Source organism: Solanum stenotomum, chromosome 5 (genome assembly GCF_019186545.1).
Source record: "Solanum stenotomum isolate F172 chromosome 5, ASM1918654v1, whole genome shotgun sequence".
Classification (NCBI taxonomy): Eukaryota; Viridiplantae; Streptophyta; class Magnoliopsida; order Solanales; family Solanaceae; genus Solanum; species Solanum stenotomum.
The window spans coordinates 43,987,037-43,992,955 of record NC_064286.1 but is presented as its reverse complement, the minus strand read 5'-3'; the positions used below and the strand labels follow the sequence as shown (position 1 = coordinate 43,992,955).

At 37.1% G+C, this 5,919-nt stretch overlaps 1 pseudogene; it reads left to right on the top strand.

The window, feature by feature from the left end:
* The first annotated feature begins 4,120 nt into the window (after window positions 1–4,120).
* LOC125864024 (gibberellin 20 oxidase 1-like) lies at window positions 4,121–4,658 on the top strand (annotated as a pseudogene).
* The last annotated feature ends 1,261 nt before the right edge of the window (window positions 4,659–5,919 follow it).

Here is a 5,919-nt window from a genome sequence, read left to right as displayed (position 1 = left end):
TGAATCATCATTAGTGTCTGAAGTTAAAGAGAAACAAGACCAAATTCCTATTTTTCTTGATTTGAAGGAAAATGTCCATAAGCAAAATGTGATAGCTTTTAAACAAGGGGGAGATGGTGTATTGAGGTATCAAGGTAGGTTGTGTGTACCAAGGGTGGATGAACTCCAAGATAGGATCATGGAGGAAGCTCATAGCTTCAGATATTTCATTCATCCGGTTTACACAAATATGTATCGTGACTTGAGAGAAGTATATTGGTGGGATAGTATAAAGAAGGGTATTGCTGAGTTCTTGCTAAATCCCCGAATTGTCAACAAGTTAAAGTAGACCATCAAAGGCCCGATGGTATGGTTCAGAATATAGATATCCCAGAGTGGAAGTCGGAGATGATCAATATGGACTTCATTACTAGTTTGCCACGATCTCGTAGGCAACATGATACCAATTGGGTGATTGTTGATTGAATGACAAAATCAGCCTACTTTTTGCCAGTAAAGACTACCATTCAGCAGAAGATTATGTCAGATTATATATTCAAAAGGTAGTAAGACATTATGGAGTTCCAGTTTCCATTATTTTAGATAGAGGTTCACAATTTAATGCACAATTTTGGAAGTCATTCTAGAAAAGTTTAGGTTGAAAGGTGAACTTGAGTACTGCTTTTCATCCTCAGACAGATGGTTAAGCATATCGCACTATTCAAACCTTAGAAGATATGTTGAGGTCCTGCGTGATTGATTTCAAGGGTAATTGGGTTGATCACCTACCCTTCATTGAGTTTGCGTATAACAATAGTTACCACTCTAGAATCCACATGGCTCCTTATGAAACTCTTTATCGGCGGTGATGCAGATCTCCTATTAGATGGTTTGAAGTTGGTGAAGCTGGATTGATAGGACCAGACTTAGTTCATCAAGCTATCGAGAAGGTGAAAGTTATTCAAGAGAGGTTGAAAACATCGCAGAGTCGTCAGAAATCCTACCCAAATGTTAGGAGAAGGGAGTTAGAGGTTGAAGTAGATGATTGGGTATATATGAAAGTTTCACCCATGAAGGTTGTTATGAGATTTGGTAAAAAAGGGAAGCTTAGCCACCGGTATATTGGACCTTACAGAATATACAAAAGGATTGGTAATGTAGCTTATGAGTTGGAGCTACCACAAGAGTTAGCAGCGGTCCATCCGATATTTCATATTTCCATGTTGAATAAATGCATGGGAGATTCTTCACTTATCATACCTACTGAAGATATTGGTATCAAGGATAGCTTACTTATGAAGAGATTCATGTTCAAATTTTCGACAGCCAGGTTCGCTAGTTGAGAACCAAGGAATTAGCACCAATCAAAGTTATTTGGAGAAATAAGTTTTTTGAGAAAGCTACTTCGGAAGCTGAGGAGGACATGAAGAAGAGATATCCTGATCTCTTTGAGCCCAGAGAAATTCCAGATCGTGGTACTAATTCTCTTTTAGTACTCTTTAATTGATATATTGCATGTGTTAGATTTGCTTGTTGGTTGTTTGAGCTTAATGTTAAATGTTACGCCCTTAGCCTGTAAGAGTAATCTCATTCGAGGATGAATGTTCCCAAGGGGGAGATATTGTAACACCTTTCTATTCAAAGGAACTAGAAAGAACTAGAATTTGAAAGAAAATTGTTTTTGGAAATGATCAAATTTGGAATGTTTGACAAGTTGATCTAAGTATTAGTTTTGGGTAAACTTCAAACGACCATAACTCTTAATACAGGATGAGTTAGGTGGGCTACAAGATACCGAAAGAAAGCTCTTTGAATTATCTTTCCGACGCTACTGAGTTTGCTCAATTTTTAGTTTGTATGAGGGATATATGCCCATTGGAAGTCAGGCTGTCTAGATAAGAAAAGTCAACCGGATTTTAGGAGGGTATTTTGGTCTTTTCACTACCCAATTAATTATATTCGTTTTCGATAATTAATTTGTGGTCTAAACTAAATCAGTTTTATTTACGCTTCATAAAATTAAGTTAGGGTTTTGAGAGAAGAGAAAAGAAGTGGACAAAAGAGGAGAAGAAGCAAGGATTCATCACGTTCTTAAAGATAAGCTTGTGGATTTCGCCAAGGGTTGATCCCTACGAGGTATGTGAGATCACATAGCATTGGGTTCATTCACCCACACGTCAATAATGATTTTATTCCGTGAAATTTTGTTCTTGAAAGTATATAAATTGAGTTCCTGATAGATTGTGTTGAAGTTCCTATTGGGATCTTGATTGTTGATGTTGTTGAGAAGATCTTAAGTTAAATTCATGAAATTTGATATTGTTTTGATTGGATTCTCGTATACCTTGGTTTTGTATTCGAATTCTAAGCATTTGGGGAAGAAACCAATTGAATCTAGAGGGTTTAAAGTTTAAAAACCAGCAAGAAATTTCATCAAAAACCTGGTGAAGGGGGCTGGGGCACCGCGCCATTCAGAGCGCCCCAAACAAACTATGTAGTTTTGGCTCTGGGGCTCCTCGCCACTCAGAGCGCCCCTACCCAATTTCTGAAGTTTTCCATCTGGCGCCTAGCGCCAGGGTCGCCAGGTCTCCTACCCTTTCCCGCTTCTTTCTGTTTGAGTTCCCTTGAATCGTACGTTTGTTTCCTAGTTGATTTATACACTATAAGGTACGTCTAAACATCATCATATCATCTATAACATGAGATCATGACCCTTCAATCCATAAATCAAATTCGAGGTAGATCTAAGAGTCAAGTCAATAGAGTTCTTAGAATCTTTTCAAGTCTATTACAATCATTTTAAACATTTTTTTAAAAGACTTAAGCATTGACTTGAGAAAGAGTATAGCCGAGTTCATTTCTTTAAAAATGGTGTATGTGGGACTAAGTACTCCCAAAGAGAAAATCTTTTTACATTTAAGATGAGAGGAAACACTGATTTCCAAACGAGTTTTCATGGGTAGTTTTGACTTCCATCTATTTTAAGGAATATGATTTTTGAGTAATAACCTCAAATCACAGAGAAAGAGTTAAGTTTATAAACATATGAGCTGAGTATTTTTTGGAGTATTAGTGAGCACCAATATGGGGACGAGTCCATAATAACTCAAGTCCCCATAAACCATGTAGCCAACGTGGGTATAAAGGGTCAGACTTTTTAGATGATTTCTTGATGCTTTTTCGCATAGACTAGTGGATCCACTTAGTTGTGGCGTTCTATATCCTAGCAAGTTATAGGATAGTTCTAGCAGCCTGGGCGAGACGTTGTATCAGCACATAGCTCATAGTGATGGTTGTCGGTTAGAGAAACTCCCACAAAATTATTTTACTTTATTATATATGTATATTGAGTTGTTACGTACTGTTTTAAATTCTTTATATAAACTCCACCTTTACTATTATTTAATTATCCATTTGAGTTGAGTATTCAAGAGTTGAGTAAAGCTAGGGTAACTGTTCTTTCAGAATTCAGTTCAATCTTATATCGTGTTTAGTTTTCCCCTTGCATGCTTGTACATTCAATGTACTGATTCCATTTGACCTACATTATTTTATGATGCAAATACAGGTAACGAAGATCAACATCCACCACCTCGTCGATCCAGTTGAGCACTCAAAGTCAGTTTATGAGCCTTTTTGCTTTTCGAAGGATCCATTTTTACATTGTTTTTAGTATTTCAATTTTTAGGATGATCGGGGATCTTGTCCCGACATTCCTCATTGCTTTAGAGGCTTCATAGACGGAAAGCTATAATTCGTTAGTCTTTCCATTCTCAATTGTTTATGTTAAGACTTGAGTTGCCTTTTTGGCCAGACGAATATTTATTTCAAGGCATTCTAAGTTATTTGCATGAGTATCTTTTGAGACTGCTTATTATTGATTAAGTCTTCCGCTAAGAGTTATGTCAGGCCAAGGGTTTGCTTGGGGCCATCAATGGTTCTCGAGTGCCAGTCGCTCCCAGGGTGTAGTCTCGGAGCGTGACATAATCCTTCATTTTGGCTCATCACAATGAACTACTTCTAAGTATCCTTAAGTCCTATATAATACTTCATCTTGGTTCCTCACAATGAACTACTTGTACATCCTTTTCCCCATTTTGACATATTGCACAAGAAAGAAAAAACCAAACCCTTGCTTGCAATGACCACTGATAGTATAATCATAAATGAAAAATCACCTATGCTTGGTGAGGAAAAACCATTGATTATTTATGCATCCCATATGAAAAATTAGTCCAACATTCTCATATAATATATATGTCCGGATAACGAGAAGCCTTGTGTTATAGCACAAGAACTTCATGTTCCCCTTATTGACTCAAGGGGTTTCTTTTCTGTTGACCCTTTTGCCGCCCAACAAACATCTAGGCTTGTTGGTGAAGCGTGCAGGAGTCATGGTTTCTTTCTTATAGTGAACCACGGAGTTGATGCTAATCTCATCTCTAATGCTCATCGTTACATGGACATGTTCTTTGACATGCCTCTCTGTGAAAAGAAAAAAGCTCAAAGGAAAATTGGTGAACATTATGGTTATGCCAGCAGCTTTGCTGGAAGGTTTTCTTCAAAACTTCCTTGGAAAGAGACACTGTTTACTATACTCTGCTCAAGAAGGCTCATCTCACATAGTTGAGGAGTATTTCCAAAAAACATTGGGTGAAAGTTTTAAAAATCTCGAGTAAGGACAATCGACTATATTTCCCAGCAAACCCGGTGCGAAATCATCCCTGCGAAACCCATAACCTAGCAGCCTAAACAATCACGTCGCCGTCTCCTTTTACCCCCCCCCCCTTTTCGCGGAGTCGCAGTCCTGCTCAACAGTCCTATCCTTTGTCTTGAAAAGGAGCGAAGGAATTCAAATTTGAACACTCGTTTACCCTCCCCCCACCAATCGACCTTAGTTTTTCGGTCTATATAAAGCTTTCATCTTCACTGTTTTAAGGCAGCAGCTCACCTCTTAAGAAGAGGATTTTGGACATCAAAAAATAAAAAACAACAAATCCTAAAAGAGGGAAAGATACAAAAAAAACTCTCCCAGTCCTTGGTTTATCAGCAACCTAAGGTCTACTTCTTTTTTTTTATGTTTTGGTGTTGATTCTCTTCTTTCGTAACCGAATTCATATTGGTGTAAAAGCTTCATGGTCAAGCTCGTTGTCCTAGTCTCGCTGCCCGAAAAAAGGTAATTTCTCCCCCATTTAGTTTTTCTTTGTTCTGCTCGTCTTCAATCTAAGCATTATAATTTAATTTATCATAGTTTCTATTTCAGTCTGTTTGATTCTAAATGAGAATAAGATTCTGCGTCTTGTTTTTATCAATACAATTCTATCATTAAATTGTTGGTCGTATTGTACTCGATTTGTTGCCTGCGGATTATAGTTCAGTTTTGAGTTTTTGATTAGACCTTATTTGTCATCTTTTCTTGTTCAATTCTTGCTTGAGGTTGAGCAGCAATGTTTGTTCTTATTTATTGTTAGTGTCATCATATTACCATGATTTGAATTCGTTCCTCTCAAACTTAAGGTCGTATTGAAGTTGTGGACAAAGGTTTATCGTTTGCGGGTCATCTCTTAGTTTGAAATGATGTATTCTGTTGTGTTTCTTGTCCTTGGCATGAGTTGAAGATGTCTTTTCTTTAGTGGTTTGATTATTTAAAATAGGTTTTTTGGGGCATATTGTTGCTACCTCGAATAAGACCTCGTTTCTCTGTTTAGATACAGCATGATCATTATTTTAACTAGTTAGTAGAAAAGTTTGAATTTGAACCAAGTTCTATGAGATATGCTATAGTTTACTCTTTTCTTTCTCAAATGCCTTGATCATGTACCTTACTATATCGTTTCCATTATGTACCTGATCTTGTGTTTATTTTGTTAAAATTTTGAAGTTTTGTCCAGATTAGTGAAGTTCTAAGCATGAAATGGGTTAACAAACTGACTAATCCAA